The sequence below is a fragment of the Phalangium opilio genome, unplaced genomic scaffold (assembly GCF_054372755.1).
Source record: "Phalangium opilio isolate 3A_F unplaced genomic scaffold, DU_Popi_V2 ptg000031l_1, whole genome shotgun sequence".
In the NCBI taxonomy this organism is placed as follows: domain Eukaryota; kingdom Metazoa; phylum Arthropoda; class Arachnida; order Opiliones; family Phalangiidae; genus Phalangium; species Phalangium opilio.
This window is the reverse complement of record NW_028324158.1, coordinates 4,629,494-4,637,432: the sequence shown is the minus strand read 5'-3', so window position 1 is coordinate 4,637,432 and position 7,939 is coordinate 4,629,494.

The following is a 7,939-nucleotide window of genomic DNA, read 5'->3' as shown; positions in this document are numbered from 1 at the left end:
TGCAAGATGGGTGCTGATTCAAAACAAAAACCAAGAATTCCATGTTTAAGAAATATATGTCAAACCGCAAATATCGGTCAAAGCGGTTAAAATATGTGACTGTCACCAATTTCTCAAAAATCTAGTTGGTGACGATGTCAAAATGTAATGGTATTTGGAAGATTTCCAATTAAGTGAAACGGTGTGACACATCGCAAAGACTAATTGGGCAATAATTTTTCAAATTATTCTCTTATTTGGCTGGGCTGCCACTATAACACACCATGAGAACACCAGAAAATTCATATTACAAGAAGTAATAATAGAAATGCCACGATACAATTCTAGATGGAGTTCCATAAATGCGGAGTGGTTAGGGGATTCGAGTTTCTTCTTGATCTTAGAATTTCTATTATAACCTCTAATAGCAGGCATCGCATTCCTTTCCTGGCGCTATTGAGTATGAATTTTTGTGGTCAATCTTTTCAGTGTCCACTTTGGGTGTTGACCGTGAGTTGACTCTACTAACCGATGAATAGTAAGACTGGAGGTCTGCAGGTTATGCAGTAACACGTCAGACCACCTAACCCATGTACAAGCAACTGAATAGGGAGCTATGTTTGCTTAGAAGAACGACTGACACTAGCGCTGTGGTGACGGATGTTGGAAGTTTTTCACCAAACCCTAGTAAATTTTCCGCCATTTTGTTTTTTGAGGAGTAGAGGCCTCCAGTCACCGATATGGGGCGAAAATCTATTATAAAAGTGAGTTGATTTCATTATCTATTTTATCCTCTTTCTCTCATTAAATATTCATAAACGATCTATCAAGTTAGTGTTTGTAAATATCACTCAGGTATTGTTTATAAAGTCTGTTTCACATTAAGCCTTGGCTAAAAAATATCCCACACCATTACAGACGAATTTTTCTTTACGGGGCAGTTCGCGATAAATTGTGGTCGGTAGACGCGTGAGGGTGCGTGCTACACGAATTGCCATTTGATAACGCGGGTTTAACATGGCTTTGCCTGTCCAGTCCATGGGTTAGGTGGTCTGAAGTAACACTAACGCGTTCGCGATGGGAAGTTATTTATCATATTGTTGCACTTTACATAAAACCTCTCCCCAAATTAGTGGTGCTGGGTGGAAAAACTATACTCTTACCCAGAATTATAAAAATTCTACGCAGTTACTCTGTATTGTATATATTGACCCCAACAACATTCATTGCAACCAAACTAATCTAAACTTTCGTCTAAAGAGCGCATAATCTTTAGAATTCTACCATCTAAGAATGGGCTTTAGACTAAAATCGGAAGTAATCTAAAATTACTTCCGAGAAAGCCCTGGAACAATTTTAGAACGTAATGCAATGAAGTTAATTGAACTCTTCACGTTGTTATTAACATGCCTATTTAAAAGCCCAATTCTGTTGATTATAAATTAGATTTTCATCGGAGCGTCGTCCTCTAGCCATTCGCATACCTTCCCGCACTTAATTAGCTTCGAGGAATTGGGATATTCCGACTATTAACTAATTTCCTGTAGGTCTTGATTCTCTGAGCAGAGTCAAAAGGGGGCGAGGTGGAAACGCCATGAAACTTAATTTATCGCTAACTCGCCTGAGAATAGATTGTGTCTTTTCACCGCCCCGGTAATACGAAATCTAGTAACACTCTGAAAGTCCAAGACAAAGGAAGGGATTCACTCGAGCCTACACTTTAAGTGTCTTCTTTCTTATGGAATTGTGCCTACGATAAGTTTCGTTTCAGATTTTGTAGATGAAATTGTTGGGAAAATAGTAAAAAAAAAAAAGAGAGAAATAAATCGTTTATATCGTAGATATTAAATTTCGGATCCATGGTGTTTTTAATTCAATCTTTGTTAATTTAAATTATAAACTGCTACTTCACGGAATTCGTTAACTAAAAAGTATTTTGGGAGCTTAAGGACCGACCGCGGTCCTTCTTCAGCCAAGTTTTAAATCTATACAAATTTAAGTTTAAATTCACAAGTAACTGTTTTCCATTTTTTTTTCACAGTGATCGATAGTGACATTGCGGTCGGAAAGCTGCCAAAATATTTTTTAGTTTGTAAATAAACATATTATTTTAACGAATTAAGAAATTAGAAATAACAGATATAGTAATCGTTTACATATTTCAGAAAGTTGTTTGTTTCTTTGTTCTTCAAGCACAGACAGAATCAGACAGATCATACTCTATAGTTGGTATTAACAGCACTATATAGGCGGAAGTTTCAGATGTTTTTGGCGAACCCCTAAAGACCTATTAAGAACGTCCTAGTCTAGACCCTTAACGTTTTATCTTTAAGCATCATTTATTTCTATTCAAACTGCCTCAACGATCCTTTGCTTCTCAGCTTCACAAACAACCACACTCTACAAATTACCAATTTTCTATAACCTATACGATGCGTTTATGTAAAACCAGCTAAAATCCGCTAAATATGTCAGATCGCAAGGCACAAATAGAGTTCCAATATTAGTAGGTTAAAATTGGCTATGTCTCGGACAGTAATTAAAGTCTAGCGTACCTTATCCTGTATGTAAGGTCCATTATATTTGACCAAAGGCATAAATATAGAGTTATATCCGTCGATTCATGTATAAAGGGTAGAGACCTTCGCCGGCGACCAGTCTAAATACTTAATGCGTTGTTGTTATGGAGGAAAAATTTGTGTGGAACTTACAGACAAGTTGCAATGATTACAAAGCATGTGTCCGTAACCCATTGTTTAACGAGCTGCATAAAAACTTAGTGTTGAGATGTGTCAGAAAAATTTAATTGATCCCATATCAGTTAGCGATATTGTGACAACTACTTTAATTACTCTACAAAAACCCTTACAAATTATCCGTACACAACACTTAGGAGAAGTATCTAGAATGGTTATCGTCGAAGGTTTACACCCTGTACAACCGAATTTGTAGTGATAACTGAATATACAGTTAAATGACCCAAATTGGACTGTATTCAATTATTTAAGTAAATACAAGTAGTTGATCATTAAAATTTAAGGTTGTTAATATTAATGAAAGATGGATATTTAGATGAATATTTTAGTGGCTGACTGAAAATTAAAGACGTTTTGTCTCATAGTAGCTAAAATAAATCGACTATTAAAGATGAAATTTACTTTCAGTTTTTTTTGCCTTTAATTTTATTGAAGGGTGACAGGTTCCTATGGAATGTTAGGTTCAACCAGAAGTAGAATAAGGGACTGGAAGTATCGAGGTAACCAAATTCTTCACTTGGCGAAAGTGAATAATCTTGATAACACACCAACGGTTGGCCCTCTGGTAGCGGTTTCTGAATTTTCACTCCTAAACGTGAGACGCTCGTGGCGGTAGACGGCCGAACTAGATTCAAGCACCCGCGTCCGTGTTCCGCGGCTTTAGGTTGAGGGGAAGGGGTTAAGAAAATTTTTTGGAACTCGACCAATTGTTTTTCTCTCTAGTGTAGGCGCGATGGAAGCGGCATAAAATCCTCAAATTTGTTCACTATTACCAATGCTAGAGCACATTACTTCTAGTCCCTTATAATACTTCTGGTTCAACTTTGAGGACTTTTAGAGCGCTATTATGAATCGTCTCTGTCTTTATGAAATTTTAATATTTATAACGTAGTTTCAACTTCGAAGCCATCTCATCTAGGGAAAGTGGATTTTCTTAGTGAAGTTATTCCTGGCGAATTAAGAAACTGATAAAAGAAAAGATTGGATTTCACGTCCAGGGCTAAGAATAGTAACTCTCGAGTTGGTGCTTGGTGGTGGTTTTGAAGAATAGAAAAGAGAAAGAATTTCTCCAAAAGATATTCATCTGATTTCCCTCTTTTATATTCCTATACGAATGGGAATTAAAGAGAACATTCTCAGCAGAATGATAAAAATATTATTTGCGGTCTAAAGATTAGGACTCTTGTGTTTATATAAAAGTTTTATTTTTAATATTTGTTTTAATGATATAATGGGAATGAGCTACTATCTCTGAATAAACTTTTAATTACGATTTTCATGAAAAATTTTAAACTATACTTTTGTCAGGGTGTATATACAGAACTTTTATGTTCAATTCCAACCAGTTCATAATAGATCATCTGTAAGCGTTTTGGGTCAACAAAAACGGTTTCGTTAAAATGTTTTCTGTATTTTAAACTTTGCATTCTGAGCTAGAAGACTGTTAACGACTTTACATATCAAATTTTTAATTCAAAAACATTTATATCACAAGTAATTATGGCAGCTGTTGCATTTGGAAATCAAAATTTCTTACGGTGATTATTGCCATAATTTTTAGACAATCATTTGAATTATTGTACATTTGTTTTCACCATATTCTTTAGAGGACCCGTTTTTACCTCTCCGAATGACGATGAAGTCATGGAGAGGTATTACACTGGACGTGTCTGTGTTGTTGTGTCTGTCATCGCGTTCGCAGTTGACAAATCGGAGCAAACATGTTTGCAGAAAGCAATTTTTGGCTTCTACTACCATCGTTAGGATTAAGAAGCACGCGGTGATCGGCTAGGGTTATCAGAAACGTCTAGCCTCCCAATGGCACAGATACCGCCAAAGGTTCACGCAATTGCGAGAGTTTTCTTATCATTTATTTTGAATCAATCGCCCTACATACCCTAAATTTCAAAAAATTGTTAAAGAGGCATACGCTTCAATTCAAACGTCAACTATAACTATGTTTAATATTATTTTAGAATTAAAGTTTCTTAAAAGGATTTAACTAGAATTAAGGTATGGCGATTAAAATAATTAATATCTATTATACAGGGTGTTTCTGATAAGTCTGCCATAAATCAAGGGGCGTGTTCTTTGGGTCAAACTGAGTGGAAAGTGTCAAAGAACATGGGGTGTACAAGAATTTGCAACGAAGATATGGCCCCCCAAACATTGGCCCCTAAAACAAGAAAATATTCGAATATGTAGACTAAAACAAATTCAGCCTTATCAACTTGTTTAGAAATAATGAGACAATTTCAATAGTTTCCCTCTAACATCGTTATTGAACTTTCACCTGGCAGAAGTGTATTAAATGAGTAGAAGTATGCCTACTCTAGTAAAGTAAATTCAAAGTATCATGGTACCTTTCGGTTGGTATTACTTTTATTCTTAACAAGTTAACATGGACGTTACAGGTATTGTTCAAAATGTCCACCAACGGCGTTAAGACAAACATGAACCCGTCTTTCGAAAGATTCTTGGACATGTTGGAAGATTCCTGGCATGTTCCTGATTGTTTGACAACCTTCAATAATTCGTCTTCGCAAGTCTTCCTCATCACGGACTTCATTCTTGTACACGATGTCAAAAAAATCTTTGAGATGACCCCAAAGACTTTTTAGCAAACCACCGTTTATTGTTTACGTTTGTGAATAAAAACAATGCTGACAGTCATGACGCAAACGTAAAAACTAAACGGTGGTTTGCTATAAAGTAACGCGATGTTGTTGATAACGTCACAGTATCACTTCGAACGAACGTGTGGTAGTACAGTATGGCGTATACCAATGCAGAATATGCAGACATGCATCTCATGTATGGACTGGCGCAGGGCAATTCAGTGGAAGCACAGCGGCGATACCAGGAACAATTTCCGCAACGACGCATACCAAATCGTCGTACGTTCGAGGCTATTGACAGGCGCTTGAGGGACATCGGACAAGTACAACCCAACAACGTTCGAGAGCGAGACATTCCAGAAGACATGGAGGAAATCGAGGAAGACGTCCTTGCCATGTTTGATGAGGACCCCTCGACAAGTACCAGACAAGTTGGACGACAATTACATGTTAATCACGTTTTGGTCTGGCGAATTCTCCGCGGACATCAGTTTCACCCGTATCATATTCAAAAGGTGCAAGCTCTTAACCCGGCAGATTATCCAAGACGCATCGACTTTTGCGAGTGGTTTTTGGCCAGAGTAGAGGACAATCAATTTCCACGGGTCCTTTTAGTAACCGACGAGGCACATTTTTCCCGGGATGGAATTCTGAACTATCACAACCACCACGAATGGCGCCAATTAAACCCACACGCAACTAGTGTTAGAAGTCACCAACAGCAATTTTCTTTAAACGTATGGTGCGGCATTGTCGGTAATCATTTACTAGGTCCGCATTTTCTTCCACCCAGACTAAATGGTGAAGCATATCTCACGTTCTTAAGAGACACTTTACCTGAACTACTCGAGGACATACCGTTAGCATTACTTCGTGACATGTGGTTTATGCACGACGGGGCACCCCCACATTTCAGCCGTGCAGTTAGAGAACATCTTAATGCTACGTTTAATTTGAGGTGGATTGGGCGTGGAGGACCAGTTGCGTGGCCAGCCAGATCTCCGGATTTAAATCCGTGCGATTTCTATCTTTGGGGTCATCTCAAAGACATCGTGTACAAGAATGAAGTCCGTGATGAGGAAGACTTGCGAAGACGAATTATTGAAGGTTGTCAAACAATCAGGAACATGCCAGGAATCTTCCAACATGTCCAAGAATCTTTCGAAAGACGGGTTCATGTTTGTCTTAACGCCGTTGGTGGACATTTTGAACAATACCTGTAACGTCCATGTTAACTTGTTAAGAATAAAAGTAATACCAACCGAAAGGTACCATGATACTTTGAATTTACTTTACTAGAGTAGGCATACTTCTACTCATTTAATACACTTCTGCCAGGTGAAAGTTCAATAACGATGTTAGAGGGAAACTATTGAAATTGTCTCATATTTCTAAACAAGTTGATAAGGCTGAATTTGTTTTAGTCTACATTTTCGAATATTTTCTTGTTTTAGGGGCCAATGTTTGGGGGGCCATATCTTCGTTGCAAATTCTTGTACACCCCATGTTCTTTGACACTTTCCACTCAGTTTGACCCAAAGAACACGCCCCTTGATTTATGGCAGACTTATCAGAAACACCCTGTATTTATTTAATTATTTAAGAAAAATCTCTCAATTGCTTCTGGCCTCGGAGAGGTTTATTTCTGTTTCCCAACATGTTGCATTTGCTTCAGGTCCGTGGTCCGCTCTAATCATGGAATCACGAAATCAAATTAAACGTTTCTAGGAATGGTCATTAACCACAGCAAATAGACTAAAATTGCAATGGTTCAACATTTGTTCTTGGCTCGGATCAGAAGCAGTATTATAGACAAAAAAACACTAATAATCCTTCATCGGATCCTACTTAGTAAATCCTACCTTTTCCTTAATCTATTATGCTCTTGTCGAAGTTTTCAATCCATAGCCTATAATACCACGTTCTTTTTTTAACATTTGAGTTAGACTCATTTCTTTCTCTATTTTAACGGAGCAGCTGGAAAGATCTTAATTGGGCACCGAAAAATAAACTTTTTCTCCCACAGTTCGCCTTTTTGGGTAACCTATTGAGTGGAAAAAATAGATAGTCCGAACTAGCTAGAGAGAGAGAGGGGGGGGGCAGACTGCGGGGTAGGTAGAAGAAGAAGAAGAACCGAAGTCTGTTGGAGGCATTTTTACTAAGGATGACCCTTCGTCATTAGGGCATGAACTAAAGGGCATTCGAGCTTCCAATATTGAGGGGAAGCGAGCACCAAGAATAAGAAGAAGCCCGGGATGAAGAGACGGATAAATTCGGGAAAAAAGGAAAAGAAGCGGCAGTCATTAGAAACAATATTTTCCCCGGCGAACATAATGCAGAAGAGTCCTTAAGGATCTACTAGGAAACCCTAAACGTTGTTCAAGATTTATGGGTTACCAAGTAGGAAGCTAAGCAAGGTGGATTACTAAACGCCTATCTACCGGATAACTCTTCTGGGACATCACTGTTGCATTGCCACTTTTAGAGTGGACAAGGAATTTATTCCATACTACCAAGAATTGTATTTGTAAGAAATATCACGAAATAATTAACTAAAGTCTCAATTAAAAGTTGAACAAAACTAAT